Source organism: Amia ocellicauda, chromosome 8 (genome assembly GCF_036373705.1).
Source record: "Amia ocellicauda isolate fAmiCal2 chromosome 8, fAmiCal2.hap1, whole genome shotgun sequence".
Classification (NCBI taxonomy): Eukaryota; Metazoa; Chordata; class Actinopteri; order Amiiformes; family Amiidae; genus Amia; species Amia ocellicauda.
Window position 1 is genome coordinate 9,635,242 of NC_089857.1, and position 18,682 is coordinate 9,653,923.

Consider the following 18,682-nt stretch of genomic DNA (forward strand, 5'->3'; position numbering starts at 1 on the left):
ACTCTAAAGTCCGGGACACACCAGCGCGCCGCAGACAGTCCCTGCTAACACGAAACGTTGTGGCAACGTTGTGCGTTAGCTGGGGTGCCAAACCAGACCGGAACTATATTTTACAAAACTAACACATTGTCTTGATAAAACAGCTGTAATTGAGTGCCTGACACGCCAGTCAAGCGCAATCTTGAGAAGGTGTGCATTTCAGTAAGGATTTCAATTGACATGCAGTATGAAACTGAAAGGAGGTTGCATCACTATGATGCATAACATTGCATGTATTGTATTTTCAAGTGTGTGCATTCATCCTGTTGTCATTTTGTTTTGAAAGCAGAAGAATCATTCAACAGGTTGCTGAGACAAATGTAAACCAGTAAAACATATGAAGAGAAACAAACCTTGAATATAAGTTCAGTTGTTTAAACATTTGACAAACTATGGTGAGGGGGTAAGAAAACACACAAATCCAGCAGCTCCTGTATTTCAATACACCAGAACCCAATATTATTGGCGAGTCGGGTAGTCCATCATCACAGTTCGAGGGCAGGCATCATTTCAGTAATTTCATCCCGTTGCATTCACATCCGTGCCTTGAATGAGATTGAATGTGATCTTTGCTCTCAAGTATGTTCCCAAGTTTTACACTTTCGTGCTTTGCATGAATGGGAATGGAACCGTGTGTGTTGAATGAGGCTCCTTGTGAGCACTGAACTTTGTCCGGTGGAGTTCCTTTTTGTGTTGCTGTAATTGTGTCATTTCTCGATGAGAAAGATTAGGCAACATTTAGTCACTTCTAGCCATGATGCTCAATTTATTTACGAATGTACCCTAGTTACTAGGGACCGTTTACATTGGAGAACAAGATCTATTGTATGCCTGTGTATTTGGGGAAGTCAAATCTGAAATAATGATGAAATTGCGTGTATCCAAAGTTAAAACTCGTGATTTGTCGCCCTCTGGTGTGTAAAAGATGCAAAAGCTTACAGCACCTGGTATTCCCAGGCGGTCTCCCATCCAAGTACTGACCAGGCCCGAGCCTGCTTAGCTTCCGAGATCGGACGAGATCGGGCGTATTCAGGCTAGTATGGCCGTAAGCCAGGGAGGTTGTCCCTGACGCTCTACTTAAAGGGAAGGCAATATCCGTTTCTGCCGTTCATACTTACAGTTGAACTGTCTCTCTACTCTAAAGCCCGGGACACACCAGCGCGCCGCAGACAGTCCCTGCTAACATGCCACGTTGTGGCAACATTGTGGCAACGTTGTGCGTTAGCTGGGGTGCCACACCAGACCGGAACTATATATTACAAAACGAACACATTGTCTTGATAAAACAGCTGTAATTGAGTGCCTGACACGCCAGTCAAGCGCAATCTTGAGAAGGTGTGCATTTCAGTAAGGATTTCAATTGACATGCAGTATGAAACTGAAAGGAGGTTGCATCACTATGATGCATAACATTGCATGTATTGTATTTTCAAGTGTGTGCATTCATCCTGTTGTCATTTTGTTTTGAAAGCAGAAGAATCATTCAACAGGTTGCTGAGACAAATGTAAACCAGTAAAACATATGAAGAGAAACAAACCTTGAATATATGTTCAGTTGTTTAAACATTTGACAAACTATGGTGAGGGGGTAAGAAAACACACAAATCCAGCAGCTCCTGTATTTCAATACACCAGAACCCAATATTATTGGAGAGTCGGGTAGTCCATCATCACAGTTCGAGGGCAGGCATCATTTCAGTAATTTCATCCCGTTGCATTCACATCCGTGCCTTGAATGAGATTGAATGTGATCTTTGCTCTCAAGTATGTTCCCAAGTTTTACACTTTCGTGCTTTGCATGAATGGGAATGGAACCGTGTGTGTTGAATGAGGCTCCTTGTGAGCACTGAACTTTGTCCGGTGGAGTTCCTTTTTGTGTTGCTGTAATTGTGTCATTTCTCGATGAGAAAGATTAGGCAACATTTAGTCACTTCTAGCCATGATGCTCAATTTATTTACGAATGTACCCTAGTTACTAGGGACCGTTTACGTTGGAGAACAAGATCTATTGTATGCCTGTGTATTTGGGGAAGTCAAATCTGAAATAATGATGAAATTGCATGTATCCAAAGTTAAAACTCGTGATTTGTCGCCCTCTGGTGTGTAAAAGATGCAAAAGCTTACAGCACCTGGTATTTCCAGGCGGTCTCCCATCCAAGTACTGACCAGGCCCGAGCCTGCTTAGCTTCCGAGATCGGACGAGATCGGGCGTATTCAGGCTAGCATGGCCGTAAGCCAGAGAGGCTGTCCCTGACGCTCTACTTAAAGGGATGGCAATATCCGTTTCTGCCGCTCATACTTGCAGTTGAACTGTCTCTCTACTCTAAAGCCCGGGACACACCAGCGCGCCGCAGACAGTCCCTGCTAACATGCCACGTTGTGGCAACATTGTGGCAACGTTGTGCGTTAGCTGGGGTGCCACACCAGACCGGAACTATATATTACAAAACGAACACATTGTCTTGATAAAACAGCTGTAATTGAGTGCCTGACACGCCAGTCAAGCGCAATCTTGAGAAGGTGTGCATTTCAGTAAGGATTTCAATTGACATGCAGTATGAAACTGAAAGGAGGTTGCATCACTATGATGCATAACATTGCATGTATTGTATTTTCAAGTGTGTGCATTCATCCTGTTGTCATTTTGTTTTGAAAGCAGAAGAATCATTCAACAGGTTGCTGAGACAAATGTAAACCAGTAAAACATATGAAGAGAAACAAACCTTGAATATAAGTTCAGTTGTTTAAACATTTGACAAACTATGGTGAGGGGGTAAGAAAACACACAAATCCAGCAGCTCCTGTATTTCAATACACCAGAACCCAATATTATTGGCGAGTCGGGTAGTCCATCATCACAGTTCGAGGGCAGGCATCATTTCAGTAATTTCATCTTGTTGCATTCACATCCGTGCCTTGAATGAGATTGAATGTGATCTTTGCTCTCAAGTATGTTCCCAAGTTTTACACTTTCGTGCTTTGCATGAATGGGAATGGAACCGTGTGTGTTGAATGAGGCTCCTTGTGAGCACTGAACTTTGTCCGGTGGAGTTCCTTTTTGTGTTGCTGTAATTGTGTCATTTCTCGATGAGAAAGATTAGGCAACATTTAGTCACTTCTAGCCATGATGCTCAATTTATTTATGAATGTACCCTAGTTACTAGGGACCGTTTACATTGGAGAACAAGATCTATTGTATGCCTGTGTATTTGGGGAAGTCAAATCTGAAATAATGATGAAATTGCGTGTATCCAAAGTTAAAACTCGTGATATGTCGCCCTCTGGTGTGTAAAAGATGCAAAAGCTTACAGCACCTGGTATTCCCAGGCGGTCTCCCATCCAAGTACTGACCAGGCCCGAGCCTGCTTAGCTTCCGAGATCGGACGAGATCGGGCGTATTCAGGCTAGTATGGCCGTAAGCCAGGAATGCTGTCCCTGACGCTCTACTTAAAGGGAAGGCAATATCCGTTTCTGCCGTTCATACTTACAGTTGAACTGTCTCTCTACTCTAAAGCCCGGGACACACCAGCGCGCCGCAGACAGTCCCTGCTAACACGCCACGTTGTGGCAACATTGTGGCAACGTTGTGCGTTAGCTGGGGTGCCACACCAGACCGGAACTATATATTACAAAACGAACACATTGTCTTGGTAAAACAGCTGTAATTGAGTGCCTGACACGCCAGTCAAGCGCAATCTTGAGAAGGTGTGCATTTCAGTAAGGATTTCAATTGACATGCAGTATGAAACTGAAAGGAGGTTGCATCACTATGATGCATAACATTGCATGTATTGTATTTACAAGTGTGTGCATTCATCCTGTTGTCATTTTGTTTTGAAAGCAGAAGAATCATTCAACAGGTTGCTGAGACAAATGTAAACCAGTAAAACATATGAAGAGAAACAAACCTTGAATATAAGTTCAGTTGTTTAAACATTTGACAAACTATGGTGAGGGGGTAAGAAAACACACAAATCCAGCAGCTCCTGTATTTCAATACACCAGAACCCAATATTATTGGCGAGTCGGGTAGTCCATCATCACAGTTCGAGGGCAGGCATCATTTCAGTAATTTCATCCCGTTGCATTCACATCCGTGCCTTGAATGAGATTGAATGTGATCTTTGCTCTCAAGTATGTTCCCAAGTTTTACACTTTCGTGCTTTGCATGAATGGGAATGGAACCGTGTGTGTTGAATTAGGCTCCTTGTGAGCACTGAACTTTGTCCGGTGGAGTTCCTTTTTGTGTTGCTGTAATTGTGTCATTTCTCGATGAGAAAGATTAGGCAACATTTAGTCACTTCTAGCCATGATGCTCAATTTATTTACGAATGTACCCTAGTTACTAGGGACCGTTTACATTGGAGAACAAGATCTATTGTATGCCTGTGTATTTGGGGAAGTCAAATCTGAAATAATGATGAAATTGCGTGTATCCAAAGTTAAAACTCGTGATTTGTCGCCCTCTGGTGTGTAAAAGATGCAAAAGCTTACAGCACCTGGTATTCCCAGGCGGTCTCCCATCCAAGTACTGACCAGGCCCGAGCCTGCTTAGCTTCCGAGATCGGACGAGATCAGGGGTATTCAGGCTAGTATGGCCGTAAGCCAGGGAGGCTGTCCCTGACGCTCTACTTAAAGGGAAGGCAATATCCGTTTCTGCCGTTCATACTTACAGTTGAACTGTCTCTCTACTCTAAAGCCCGGGACACACCTGCGCGCCGCAGACAGTCCCTGCTAACACGCCACGTTGTGGCAGCGTTGTGGCATCGTTGTGCGTTAGCTGGGGTGCCACACCAGACCGGAACTATATATTACAAAACGAAAACATTGTCTTGATAAAACAGCTGTAATTGAGTGCCTGACACGCCAGTCAAGCGCAATCTTGAGAAGGTGTGCATTTCAGTAAGGATTTCAATTGACATGCAGTATGAAACTGAAAGGAGGTTGCATCACTATGATGCATAACATTGCATGTATTGTATTTTCAAGTGTGTGCATTCATCCTGTTGTCATTTTGTTTTGAAAGCAGAAGAATCATTCAACAGGTTGCTGAGACAAATGTAAACCAGTAAAACATATGAAGAGAAACAAACCTTGAATATAAGTTCAGTTGTTTAAACATTTGACAAACTATGGTGAGGGGGTAAGAAAACACACAAATCCAGCAGCTCCTGTATTTCAATACACCAGAACCCAATATTATTGGCGAGTCGGGTAGTCCATCATCACAGTTCGAGGGCAGGCATCATTTCAGTAATTTCATCCCGTTGCATTCACATCCGTGCCTTGAATGAGATTGAATGTGATCTTTGCTCTCAAGTATGTTCCCAAGTTTTACACTTTCGTGCTTTGCATGAATGGGAATGGAACCGTGTGTGTTGAATGAGGCTCCTTGTGAGCACTGAACTTTGTCCGGTGGAGTTCCTTTTTGTGTTGCTGTAATTGTGTCATTTCTCGATGAGAAAGATTAGGCAACATTTAGTCACTTCTAGCCATGATGCTCAATTTATTTACGAATGTACCCTAGTTACTAGGGACCGTTTACGTTGGAGAACAAGATCTATTGTATGCCTGTGTATTTGGGGAAGTCAAATCTGAAATAATGATGAAATTGCGTGTATCCAAAGTTAAAACTCGTGATTTGTCGCCCTCTGGTGTGTAAAAGATGCAAAAGCTTACAGCACCTGGTATTCCCAGGCGGTCTCCCATCCAAGTACTGACCAGGAACGAGCCTGCTTAGCTTCCGAGATCGGACAAGATCGGGCGTATTCAGGCTAGTATGGCCGTAAGCCAGGAAGGCTGTCCCTGACGCTCTACTTAAAGGGAAGGCAATATCCGTTTCTGCCGTTCATACTTACAGTTGAACTGTCTCTCTACTCTAAAGCCCGGGACACACCAGCACGCCGCAGACAGTCCCTGCTAACACGCCACGTTGTGGCAACATTGTGGCAACGTTGTGCGTTAGCTGGGGTGCCACACCAGACCGGAACTATATATTACAAAACGAACACATTCTCTTGATAAAACAGCTGTAATTGAGTGCCTGACACGCCAGTCAAGCGCAATCTTGAGAAGGTGTGCATTTCAGTAAGGATTTCAATTGACATGCAGTATGAAACTGAAAGGAGGTTGCATCACTATGATGCATAACATTGCATGTATTGTATTTTCAAGTGTGTGCATTCATCCTGTTGTCATTTTGCTTTGAAAGCAGAAGAATCATTCAACAGGTTGCTGAGACAAATGTAAACCAGTAAAACATATGAAGAGAAACAAACCTTGAATATAAGTTCAGTTGTTTAAACATTTGACAAACTATGGTGAGGGGTAAGAAAACACACAAATCCAGCAGCTCCTGTATTTCAATACACCAGAACCCAATATTATTGGCGAGTCGGGTAGTCCATCATCACAGTTCGAGGGCAGGCATCATTTCAGTAATTTCATCCCGTTGCATTCACATCCGTGCCTTGAATGAGATTGAATGTGATCTTTGCTCTCAAGTATGTTCCCAAGTTTTACACTTTCGTGCTTTGCATGAATGGGAATGGAACCGTGTGTGTTGAATGAGGCTCCTTGTGAGCACTGAACTTTGTCCGGTGGAGTTCCTTTTTGTGTTGCTGTAATTGTGTCATTTCTCGATGAGAAAGATTAGGCAACATTTAGTCACTTCTAGCCATGATGCTCAATTTATTTACGAATGTACCCTAGTTACTAGGGACCGTTTACGTTGGAGAACAAGATCTATTTCATGCCTGTGTATTTGGGGAAGTCAAATCTGAAATAATGATGAAATTGCGTGTATCCAAAGTTAAAACTCGTGATTTGTCGCCCTCTGGTGTGTAAAAGATGCAAAAGCTTACAGCACCTGGTATTCCCAGGCGGTCTCCCATCCAAGTACTGACCAGGCCCGAGCCTGCTTAGCTTCCGAGATCGGACGATATCGGGCGTATTCAGGCTAGTATGGCCGTAAGCCAGGGAGGCTGTCCGTGACGCTCTACTTAAAGGGAAGGCAATATCCGTTTCTGCTGCTCATACTTGCAGTTGATCTGTCTCTCTACTCTAAAGTCCGGGACACACCAGCGCGCCGCAGACAGTCCCTGCTAACACGCCACGTTGTGGCAACGTTGTGCGTTAGCTGGGGTGCCACACCAGACCGGAACTATATATTACAAAACGAACACATTGTCTTGATAAAACAGCTGTAATTGAGTGCCTGACACGCCAGTCAAGCGCAATCTTGAGAAGGTGTGCATTTCAGTAAGGATTTCAATTGACATGCAGTATGAAACTGAAAGGAGGTTGCATCACTATGATGCATAACATTGCATGTATTGTATTTTCAAGTGTGTGCATTCATCCTGTTGTCATTTTGTTTTGAAAGCAGAAGAATCATTCAACAGGTTGCTGAGACAAATGTAAACCAGTAAAACATATGAAGAGAAACAAACCTTGAATATAAGTTCAGTTGTTTAAACATTTGACAAACTATGGTGAGGGGGTTAGAAAACACACAAATCCAGCAGCTCCTGTATTTCAATACACCAGAACCCAATATTATTGGCGAGTCGGGTAGTCCATCTTCACAGTTCGAGGGCAGGCATCATTTCAGTAATTTCATCCCGTTGCATTCACATCCGTGCCTTGAATGAGATTGAATGTGATCTTTGCTCTCAAGTATGTTCCCAAGTTTTACACTTTCGTGCATTGCATGAATGGGAATGGAACCGTGTGTGTTGAATGAGGCTCCTTGTGAGCACTGAACTTTGTCCGGTGGAGTTCTTTTTTGTGTTGCTGTAATTGTGTCATTTCTCGATGAGAAAGATTAGGCAACATTTAGTCACTTCTAGCCATGATGCTCAATTTATTTACGAATGTACCCTAGTTACTAGGGACCGTTTACTTTGGAGAACAAGATCTATTGTATGCCTATGTATTTGGGGAAGTCAAATCTGAAATAATGATGAAATTGCGTGTATCCAAAGTTAAAACTCGTGATTTGTCGCCCTCTGGTGTGTAAAAGATGCAAAAGCTTTCAGCACCAGGTATTCCCAGGCGGTCTCCCATCCAAGTACTGACCAGGAACGAGCCTGCTTGACTTCCGAGATCGGACGAGATCGGGCGTATTCAGGCTAGTATGGCCGTAAGCCAGGAAGGCTGTCCCTGACGCTCTACTTAAAGGGAAGGCAATATCCGTTTCTGCCGTTCATACTTACAGTTGAACTGTCTCTCTACTCTAAAGCCCGGGACACACCAGCGCGCCGCAGACAGTCCCTGCTAACACGCCACGTTGTGGCAACATTGTGGCAACGTTGTGCGTTAGCTGGGGTGCCACACCAGACCGGAACTATATATTACAAAACGAACACATTCTCTTGATAAAACAGCTGTAATTGAGTGCCTGACACGCCAGTCAAGCGCAATCTTGAGAAGGTGTGCATTTCAGTAAGGATTTCAATTGACATGCAGTATGAAACTGAAAGGAGGTTGCATCACTATGATGCATAACATTGCATGTATTGTATTTTCAAGTGTGTGCATTCATCCTGTTGTCATTTTGTTTTGAAAGCAGAAGAATCATTCAACAGGTTGCTGAGACAAATGTAAACCAGTAAAACATATGAAGAGAAACAAACCTTGAATATAAGTTCAGTTGTTTAAACATTTGACAAACTATGGTGAGGGGGTAAGAAAACACACAAATCCAGCAGCTCCTGTATTTCAATACACCAGAACCCAATATTATTGGCGAGTCGGGTAGTCCATCATCACAGTTCGAGGGCAGGCATCATTTCAGTAATTTCATACCGTTGCGTTCACATCCGTGCCTTGAATGAGATTGAATGTGATCTTTGCTCTCAAGTATGTTCCCAAGTTTTACACTTTCGTGCTTTGCATGAATGGGAATGGAACCGTGTGTGTTGAATGAGGCTCCTTGTGAGCACTGAACTTTGTCCGGTGGAGTTCCTTTTTGTGTTGCTGTAATTGTGTCATTTCTCGATGAGAAAGATTAGGCAACATTTAGTCACTTCTAGCCATGATGCTCAATTTATTTACGAATGTACCCTAGTTACTAGGGACCGTTTACGTTGGAGAACAAGATCTATTGTATGCCTGTGTATTTGGGGAAGTCAAATCTGAAATAATGATGAAATTGCATGAATCCAAAGTTAAAACTCGTGATTTGTCGCCCTCTGGTGTGTAAAAGATGCAAAAGCTTACAGCACCTGGTATTCCCAGGCGGTCTCCCATCCAAGTACTGACCAGGCCCGAGCCTGCTTAGCTTCCGAGATCGGACGAGATCTGGCGTATTCAGGCTAGTATGGCCGTAAGCCAGGGAGGCTGTCCCTGACGCTCTACTTAAAGGGAAGGCAATATCCGTTTCTGCCGTTCATACTTACAGTTGAACTGTCTCTCTACTCTAAAGCCCGGGACACACCAGCGCGCCGCAGACAGTCCCTGCTAACACGCCACGTTGTGGCAACATTGTGGCAACGTTGTGCGTTAGCTGGGGTGCCACACCAGACCGGAACTATATATTACAAAACGAAGACATTGTCTTGATAAAACAGCTGTAATTGAGTGCCTGACACGCCAGTCAAGCGCAATCTTGAGAAGGTGTGCATTTCAGTAAGGATTTCAATTGACATGCAGTATGAAACTGAAAGGAGGTTGCATCACTATGATGCATAACATTGCATGTATTGTATTTTCAAGTGTGTGCATTCATCCTGTTGTCATTTTGTTTTGAAAGCAGAAGAATCATTCAACAGGTTGCTGAGACAAATGTAAACCAGTAAAACATATGAAGAGAAACAAACCTTGAATATAAGTTCAGTTGTTTAAACATTTGACAAACTATGGTGAGGGGGTAAGAAAACACACAAATCCAGCAGCTCCTGTATTTCAATACACCAGAACCCAATATTATTGGCGAGTCGGGTAGTCCATCATCACAGTTCGAGGGCAGGCATCATTTCAGTAATTTCATACCGTTGCGTTCACATCCGTGCCTTGAATGAGATTGAATGTGATCTTTGCTCTCAAGTATGTTCCCAAGTTTTACACTTTCGTGCTTTGCATGAATGGGAATGGAACCGTGTGTGTTGAATGAGGCTCCTTGTGAGCACTGAACTTTGTCCGGTGGAGTTCCTTTTTGTGTTGCTGTAATTGTGTCATTTCTCGATGAGAAAGATTAGGCAACATTTAGTCACTTCTAGCCATGATGCTCAATTTATTTACGAATGTACCCTAGTTACTAGGGACCGTTTACGTTGGAGAACAAGATCTATTGTATGCCTGTGTATTTGGGGAAGTCAAATCTGAAATAATGATGAAATTGCATGAATCCAAAGTTAAAACTCGTGATTTGTCGCCCTCTGGTGTGTAAAAGATGCAAAAGCTTACAGCACCTGGTATTCCCAGGCGGTCTCCCATCCAAGTACTGACCAGGCCCGAGCCTGCTTAGCTTCCGAGATCGGACGAGATCGGGCGTATTCAGGCTAGTATGGCCGTAAGCCAGGGAGGCTGTCCCTGACGCTCTACTTAAAGGGAAGGCAATATCCGTTTCTGCCGTTCATACTTACAGTTGAACTGTCTCTCTACTCTAAAGCCCGGGACACACCAGCGCGCCGCAGACAGTCCCTGCTAACACGCCACGTTGTGGCAACATTGTGGCAACGTTGTGCGTTAGCTGGGGTGCCACACCAGACCGGAACTATATATTACAAAACGAAGACATTGTCTTGATAAAACAGCTGTAATTGAGTGCCTGACACGCCAGTCAAGCGCAATCTTGAGAAGGTGTGCATTTCAGTAAGGATTTCAATTGACATGCAGTATGAAACTGAAAGGAGGTTGCATCACTATGATGCATAACATTGCATGTATTGTATTTTCAAGTGTGTGCATTCATCCTGTTGTCATTTTGTTTTGAAAGCAGAAGAATCATTCAACAGGTTGCTGAGACAAATGTAAACCAGTAAAACATATGAAGAGAAACAAACCTTGAATATAAGTTCAGTTGTTTAAACATTTGACAAACTATGGTGAGGGGGTAAGAAAACACACAAATCCAGCAGCTCCTGTATTTCAATACACCAGAACCCAATATTATTGGCGAGTCGGGTAGTCCATCATCACAGTTCGAGGGCAGGCATCATTTCAGTAATTTCATCTTGTTGCATTCACATCCGTGCCTTGAATGAGATTGAATGTGATCTTTGCTCTCAAGTATGTTCCCAAGTTTTACACTTTCGTGCTTTGCATGAATGGGAATGGAACCGTGTGTGTTGAATGAGGCTCCTTGTGAGCACTGAACTTTGTCCGGTGGAGTTCCTTTTTGTGTTGCTGTAATTGTGTCATTTCTCGATGAGAAAGATTAGGCAACATTTAGTCACTTCTAGCCATGATGCTCAATTTATTTATGAATGTACCCTAGTTACTAGGGACCGTTTACATTGGAGAACAAGATCTATTGTATGCCTGTGTTTTTGGGGAAGTCAAATCTGAAATAATGATGAAATTGCGTGTATCCAAAGTTAAAACTCGTGATATGTCGCCCTCTGGTGTGTAAAAGATGCAAAAGCTTACAGCACCTGGTATTCCCAGGCGGTCTCCCATCCAAGTACTGACCAGGCCCGAGCCTGCTTAGCTTCCGAGATCGGACGAGATCGGGCGTATTCAGGGTAGTATGGCCGTAAGCCAGGAATGCTGTCCCTGACGCTCTACTTAAAGGGAAGGCAATATCCGTTTCTGCTGTTCATACTTACAGTTGAACTGTCTCTCTACTCTAAAGCCCGGGACACACCAGCGCGCCGCAGACAGTCCCTGCTAACACGCCACGTTGTGGCAACATTGTGGCAACGTTGTGCGTTAGCTGGGGTGCCACACCAGACCGGAACTATATATTACAAAACGAACACATTGTCTTGATAAAACAGCTGTAATTGAGTGCCTGACACGCCAGTCAAGCGCAATCTTGAGAAGGTGTGCATTTCAGTAAGGATTTCAATTGACATGCAGTATGAAACTGAAAGGAGGTTGCATCACTATGATGCATAACATTGCATGTATTGTATTTACAAGTGTGTGCATTCATCCTGTTGTCATTTTGTTTTGAAAGCAGAAGAATCATTCAACAGGTTGCTGAGACAAATGTAAACCAGTAAAACATATGAAGAGAAACAAACCTTGAATATAAGTTCAGTTGTTTAAACATTTGACAAACTATGGTGAGGGGGTAAGAAAACACACAAATCCAGCAGCTCCTGTATTTCAATACACCAGAACCCAATATTATTGGCGAGTCGGGTAGTCCATCATCACAGTTCGAGGGCAGGCATCATTTCAGTAATTTCATCCCGTTGCATTCACATCCGTGCCTTGAATGAGATTGAATGTGATCTTTGCTCTCAAGTATGTTCCCAAGTTTTACACTTTCGTGCTTTGCATGAATGGGAATGGAACCGTGTGTGTTGAATGAGGCTCCTTGTGAGCACTGAACTTTGTCCGGTGGAGTTCCTTTTTGTGTTGCTGTAATTGTGTCATTTCTCGATGAGAAAGATTAGGCAACATTTAGTCAATTCTAGCCATGATGCTCAATTTATTTACGAATGTACCCTAGTTACTAGGGACCGTTTACGTTGGAGAACAAGATCTATTGTATGCCTGTGTATTTGGGGAAGTCAAATCTGAAATAATGATGAAATTGCGTGTATCCAAAGTTAAAACTCGTGATTTGTCGCCCTCTGGTGTGTAAAAGATGCAAAAGCTTACAGCACCTGGTATTCCCAGGCAGTCTCCCATCCAAGTACTGACCAGGCCCGAGCCTGCTTAGCTTCCGAGATCGGACGAGATCGGGCGTATTCAGGCTAGTATGGCCGTAAGCCAGGGAGGCTGTCCCTGACACTCTACTCAAAGGGAAGGCAATATCCGTTTCTGCCGTTCATACTTACAGTTGAACTGTCTCTCTACTCTAAAGCCCGGGACACACCAGCGCGCCGCAGACAGTCCCTGCTAACACGAAACGTTGTGGCAACGTTGTGCGTTAGTTGGGGTGCCACACCAGACCGGAACTATATTTTACAAAACGAACACATTGTCTTGATAATACAGCTGTAATTGAGTGCCTGACACGCCAGTCAAGCGCAATCTTGAGAAGGTGTGCATTTCAGTAAGGATTTCAATTGACATGCAGTATGAAACTGAAAGGAGGTTGCATCACTATGATGCATAACATTGCATGTATTGTATTTTCAAGTGTGTGCATTCATCCTGTTGTCATTTTGTTTTGAAAGCAGAAGAATCATTCAACAGGTTGCTGAGACAAATGTAAACCAGTAAAACATATGAAGAGAAACAAACCTTGAATATAAGTTCAGTTGTTTAAACATTTGACAAACTATGGTGAGGGGTTAAGAAAACACACAAATCCAGCAGCTCCTGTATTTCAATACACCAGAACCCAATATTATTGGCGAGTCGGGTAGTCCATCATCACAGTTCGAGGGCAGGCATCATTTCAGTAATTTCATCCCATTGCATTCACATCCGTGCCTTGAATGAGATTGAATGTGATCTTTGCTCTCAAGTATGTTCCCAAGTTTTACACTTTCGTACTTTGCATGAATGGGAATGGAACCGTGTGTGTTGAATGAGGCTCCTTGTGAGCACTGAACTTTGTCCGGTGGAGTTCCTTTTTGTGTTGCTGTAATTGTGTCATTTCTTGATGAGAAAGATTAGGCAACATTTAGTCAATTCTAGCCATGATGCTCAAATTATTTACGAATGTACCCTAGTTACTAGGGACCGTTTACGTTGGAGAACAAGATCTATTGTATGCCTGTGTATTTGGGGAAGTCAAATCTGAAATAATGATGAAATTGCGTGTATCCAAAGTTAAAACTCGTGATTTGTCGCCCTCTGGTGTGTAAAAGATGCAAAAGCTTACAGCACCTGGTATTCCCAGGCAGTCTCCCATCCAAGTACTGACCAGGCCCGAGCCTGCTTAACTTCCGAGATCGGACGAGATCGGGCGTATTCAGGCTAGTATGGCCGTAAGCCAGGGAGGCTGTCCCTGACGCTCTACTTAAAGGGAAGGCAATATCCGTTTCTGCCGTTCATACTTACAGTTGAACTGTCTCTCTACTCTAAAGCCCGGGACACACCAGCGCGCCGCAGACAGTCCCTGCTAACACGAAACGTTGTGGCAACGTTGTGCGTTAGCTGGGGTGCCACACCAGACCGGAACTATATTTTACAAAACGAACACATTGTCTTGATAATACAGCTGTAATTGAGTGCCTGACACGCCAGTCAAGCGCAATCTTGAGAAGGTGTGCATTTCAGTAAGGATTTCAATTGACATGCAGTATGAAACTGAAAGGAGGTTGCATCACTATGATGCATAACATTGCATGTATTGTATTTTCAAGTGTGTGCATTCATCCTGTTGTCATTTTGTTTTGAAAGCAGAAGAATCATTCAACAGGTTGCTGAGACAAATGTAAACCAGTAAAATATATGAAGAGAAACAAACCTTGAATATAAGTTCAGTTGTTTAAACATTTGACAAACTATGGTGAGGGGGTAAGAAAACACACAAATCCAGCAGCTCCTGTATTTCAATACACCAGAACCCAATATTATTGGCGAGTCGGGTAGTCCATCATCACAGTTCGAGGGCAGGCATCATTTCAGTAATTTCATCCCGTTGCATTCACATCCGTGCCTTGAATGAGATTGAATGTGATCTTTGCTCTCAAGTATGTTCCCAAGTTTTACACTTTCGTGCTTTGCATGAATGGGAATGGAACCGTGTGTGTTGAATGAGGCTCCTTGTGAGCACTGAACTTTGTCCGGTGGAGTTCCTTTTTGTGTTGCTGTAATTGTGTCATTTCTTGATGAGAAAGATTAGGCAACATTTAGTCACTTCTAGCCATGATGCTCAATTTATTTACGAATGTACCCTAGTTACTAGGGACCGTTTACGTTGGAGAACAAAATGTATTGTATGCCTGTGTATTTGGGGAAGTCAAATCTGAAATAATGATGAAATTGTGTGTATCCAAAGTTAAAAATCGTGATTTGTCACCCTCTGGTGTGTCAAAGGTGCAAAAGCTTAAAGCACCTGGTATTCCCAGGCGGTCTCCTATTCAAGTACTGACCAGGCCCGAGCCTGCTTGGCTTCCGAGATCGGACGAGATCGGGCGTATTCAGGCTAGTATGGCCGTAAGCAAGTGAGACTTTCCCTGACGCTCTACTTAAAGGGAAGGCAATATCCGTTTCTGCCGTTCATACTTACAGTTGAACTGTCTCTCTACTCTAAAGCCCGGGACATACCAGCGTGTCGCAGAAAGTCCCTGCTAACACGCCACGTTGTGGCAACGTTGTGGCAAAGTTGTGCATTAGCTGGGGTGCCACACCAGACCGGAACTATATTTTACAAAACGATCACATTGTCTTGATAAAACAGCTGTAATTGAGTGCCTGACACGCCAGTCAAGCGCAATCTTGAGAAGGTGTGCATTTCAGTAAGGATATCAATTGACATGCAGTATGAAACTGAAAGGAGGTTGCATCACTATGATGCATAACATTGCATGTATTGTATTTTCAAGTGTGTGCATTCATCCTGTTGTCATTTTGTTTTGAAAGCAGAAGAATCATTCAACAGGTTGCTGAGACAAATGTAAACCAGTAAAACATATGAAGAGAAACAAACCTTGAATATAAGTTCAGTTGTTTAAACATTTGACAAACTATGGTGAGGGGGTAAGAAAACACACAAATCCAGCAGCTCCTGTATTTCAATACACCAGAACCCAATATTATTGGCGAGTCGGGTAGTCCATCATCACAGTTCGAGGGCAGGCATCATTTCAGTAATTTCATCCCGATGCATTCACATCCGTGCCTTGAATGAGATTGAATGTGATCTTTGCTCTCAAGTATGTTCCCAAGTTTTACACTTTCGTGCTTTGCATGAATTGGAATGGAACCATGTGTGTTGAATGAGGCTCCTTGTGAGCACTGAACTTTGTCCGGTGGAGTTCTTTTTGTGTTGCTGTAATTGTGTCATTTCTCGATGAGAAAGATTAGGCAACATTTAGTCACTTCTAGCCATGATGCTCAATTTATTGACGAATGTACCCTAGTTACTAGGGACCGTTTACGTTGGAGAACAAGATCTATTGTATGCCTGTGTATTTGGGGAAGTAAAACCTGAAATAATGATGAAATTGTGTGTATCCAAAGTTAAAACTCGTGATTTGTCGCCCTCTGGTGTGTAAAAGGTGCAAAAGCTTACAGCACCTGGTATTCCCAGGCGGTCTCCCATCCAAGTACTCACCAGGCCCAAGCCTGCTTGGCTTCCGAGATCGGACGAGATCGGGCGTATTCAGGCTAGTATGGCCGTGAGCCAGGGAGGCTGTCCCTGACGCTCTACTTAAAGGGAAGGCAATATCCGTTTCTGCCGATCATACTTACAGTTGAACTGTCTCTCTACTCTAAAGCCCGGGACACACCAGTGCGCCGCAGACAGTCCCTGCTAACACGCCACGTTGTGGCAACATTGTGGCAACGTTGTGCGTTAGCTGGGGTGCCACACCAGACCGGAACTATATTTTACAAAACGAACACATTGTCTTGATAATACAGCTGTAATTGAGTGCCTGACACGCCAGTCAAGCGCAATCTTGAGAAGGTGTGCATTTCAGTAAGGATTTCAATTGACATGCAGTATGAAACTGAAAGGAGGTTGCATCACTATGATGCATAACATTGCATGTATTGTATTTTCAAGTGTGTGCATTCATCCTGTTGTCATTTTGTTTTGAAAGCAGAAGAATCATTCAACAGGTTGCTGAGACAAATGTAAACCAGTAAAACATATGAAGAGAAACAAACCTTGAATATAAGTTCAGTTGTTTAAACATTTGACAAACTATGGTGAGGGGGTAAGAAAACACACAAATCCAGCAGCTCCTGTATTTCAATACACCAGAACCCAATATTATTGGCGAGTCGGGTAGTCCATCATCACAGTTCGAGGGCAGGCATCATTTCAGTAATTTCATCCCGTTGCATTCACATCCGTGCCTTGAATGAGATTAAATGTGATCTTTGCTCTCAAGTATGTTCCCAAGTTTTACACTTTCGTGCTTTGCATGAATGGGAATGGAACCGTGTGTGTTGAATGAGGCTCCTTGTGAGCAGTGAACTTTGTCCGGTGGAGTTCCTTTTTGTGTTGCTGTAATTGTGTCATTTCTCGATGAGAAAGATTAGGCAACATTTAGTCACTTCTAGCCATGATGCTCAATTTATTTACGAATGTACCCTAGTTACTAGGGACCGTTTACGTTGGAGAACAAGATCTATTGTATGCCTGTGTATTTGGGGAAGTAAAATCTGAAATAATGATGAAATTGTGTGTATCCAAAGTTAAAACTCGTGATTTGTCGCCCTCTGGTGTGTAAAAGGTGCAAAAGCTTACAGCACCTGGTATTCCCAGGCGGTCTCCCATCCAAGTACTGACCAGGCCCGAGCCTGCTTGGCTTCCGAGATCGGACGAGATCGGGCGTATTCAGGCTAGTATGGCCGTAAGCCAGGTAGGCTGTCCCTGACGCTCTACTTAAAGGGATGGCAATATCCGTTTCTGCCGTTCATACTTACAGTTGAACTGTCTCTCTACTCTAAAGCCCGGGACACACCAGTGCGCCGCAGACAGTCCCTGCTAACACGCCACGTTGTGGCAACGTTGTGGCAACGTTGTGCGTTAGCTGGGGTGCCACACCAGACCGGAACTATATTTTACAAAACGAACACATTGTCTTGATAAAACAGCTGTAATTGAGTGCCTGACACGCCAGTCAAGCGCAATCTTGAGAAGGTGTGCATTTCAGTAAGGATTTCAATTGACATGCAGTATGAAACTGAAAGGAGGTTGCATCACTATGATGCATAACATTGCATGTATTGTATTTTCAAGTGTGTGCATTCATCCTGTTGTCATTTTGTTTTGAAAGCAGAAGAATCATTCAACAGGTTGCTGAGACAAATGTAAACCAGTAAAACATATGAAGAGAAACAAACCTTGAATATAAGTTCAGTTGTTTAAACATTTGACAAACTATGGTGAGGGGGTAAGAAAACACACAAATCCAGCAGCTCCTGTATTTCAATACACCAGAACCCAATATTATTGGCGAGTCGGGTAGTCCATCATCACAGTTCGAGGGCAGGCATCATTTCAGTAATTTCATCCCGTTGCATTCACATCCGTGCCTTGAATGAGATTGAATGTGATCTTTGCTCTCAAGTATGTTCCCAAGTTTTACACTTTCGTGCTTTGCATGAATGGGAATGGAACCGTGTGTGTTGAATGAGGCTCCTTGTGAGCACTGAACTTTGTCCGGTGGAGTTCTTTTTGTGTTGCTGTAATTGTGTCATTTCTCGATGAGAAAGATTAGGCAACATTTAGTCACTTCTAGCCATGATGCTCAATTTATTTACGAATGTACCCTAGTTACTAGGGACCGTTTACGTTGGAGAACAAGATCTATTGTATGCCTGTGTATTTGGGGAAGTAAAACCTGAAATAATGATGAAATTGTCTGTATCCCAAGTTAAAACTCGTGATTTG

The 18,682-nt window shown here is 43.3% G+C and overlaps 15 non-coding genes across 15 annotated transcripts; all 15 read right to left on the bottom strand.

The window, feature by feature from the left end:
- Positions 1-971: 971 nt before the first annotated feature.
- Positions 972-1,090, bottom strand: LOC136755648 (5S ribosomal RNA). Its single transcript, XR_010817764.1, has one exon. It is a non-coding gene; the product is annotated as a 5S ribosomal RNA (ribosomal RNA).
- Positions 1,091-2,156: 1,066 nt separating this feature from the next.
- Positions 2,157-2,275, bottom strand: LOC136757061 (5S ribosomal RNA). The gene has a single exon (XR_010819108.1). It is a non-coding gene; the product is annotated as a 5S ribosomal RNA (ribosomal RNA).
- Positions 2,276-3,341: 1,066 nt separating this feature from the next.
- On the bottom strand, positions 3,342-3,460 carry LOC136755649 (5S ribosomal RNA). The gene has a single exon (XR_010817765.1). It is a non-coding gene; the product is annotated as a 5S ribosomal RNA (ribosomal RNA).
- Positions 3,461-4,526: 1,066 nt separating this feature from the next.
- Positions 4,527-4,645, bottom strand: LOC136756574 (5S ribosomal RNA). The gene has a single exon (XR_010818649.1). It is a non-coding gene; the product is annotated as a 5S ribosomal RNA (ribosomal RNA).
- A 1,066-nt stretch (positions 4,646-5,711) lies between these two features.
- LOC136757486 (5S ribosomal RNA) lies at positions 5,712-5,830 on the bottom strand. The gene has a single exon (XR_010819505.1). It is a non-coding gene; the product is annotated as a 5S ribosomal RNA (ribosomal RNA).
- A 1,065-nt stretch (positions 5,831-6,895) lies between these two features.
- Positions 6,896-7,014, bottom strand: LOC136757071 (5S ribosomal RNA). The gene has a single exon (XR_010819117.1). It is a non-coding gene; the product is annotated as a 5S ribosomal RNA (ribosomal RNA).
- Positions 7,015-8,069: 1,055 nt separating this feature from the next.
- Positions 8,070-8,188, bottom strand: LOC136757535 (5S ribosomal RNA). Its single transcript, XR_010819540.1, has one exon. It is a non-coding gene; the product is annotated as a 5S ribosomal RNA (ribosomal RNA).
- A 1,066-nt stretch (positions 8,189-9,254) lies between these two features.
- LOC136756686 (5S ribosomal RNA) lies at positions 9,255-9,373 on the bottom strand. Its single transcript, XR_010818752.1, has one exon. It is a non-coding gene; the product is annotated as a 5S ribosomal RNA (ribosomal RNA).
- A 1,066-nt stretch (positions 9,374-10,439) lies between these two features.
- LOC136755650 (5S ribosomal RNA) lies at positions 10,440-10,558 on the bottom strand. The gene has a single exon (XR_010817766.1). It is a non-coding gene; the product is annotated as a 5S ribosomal RNA (ribosomal RNA).
- Positions 10,559-11,624: 1,066 nt separating this feature from the next.
- LOC136756967 (5S ribosomal RNA) lies at positions 11,625-11,743 on the bottom strand. The gene has a single exon (XR_010819016.1). It is a non-coding gene; the product is annotated as a 5S ribosomal RNA (ribosomal RNA).
- Positions 11,744-12,809: 1,066 nt separating this feature from the next.
- On the bottom strand, positions 12,810-12,928 carry LOC136756435 (5S ribosomal RNA). The gene has a single exon (XR_010818520.1). It is a non-coding gene; the product is annotated as a 5S ribosomal RNA (ribosomal RNA).
- A 1,055-nt stretch (positions 12,929-13,983) lies between these two features.
- On the bottom strand, positions 13,984-14,102 carry LOC136756015 (5S ribosomal RNA). The gene has a single exon (XR_010818122.1). It is a non-coding gene; the product is annotated as a 5S ribosomal RNA (ribosomal RNA).
- A 1,055-nt stretch (positions 14,103-15,157) lies between these two features.
- LOC136757492 (5S ribosomal RNA) lies at positions 15,158-15,276 on the bottom strand. Its single transcript, XR_010819509.1, has one exon. It is a non-coding gene; the product is annotated as a 5S ribosomal RNA (ribosomal RNA).
- Positions 15,277-16,341: 1,065 nt separating this feature from the next.
- On the bottom strand, positions 16,342-16,460 carry LOC136756946 (5S ribosomal RNA). Its single transcript, XR_010818997.1, has one exon. It is a non-coding gene; the product is annotated as a 5S ribosomal RNA (ribosomal RNA).
- Positions 16,461-17,526: 1,066 nt separating this feature from the next.
- On the bottom strand, positions 17,527-17,645 carry LOC136756201 (5S ribosomal RNA). Its single transcript, XR_010818301.1, has one exon. It is a non-coding gene; the product is annotated as a 5S ribosomal RNA (ribosomal RNA).
- Positions 17,646-18,682: the final 1,037 nt, after the last annotated feature.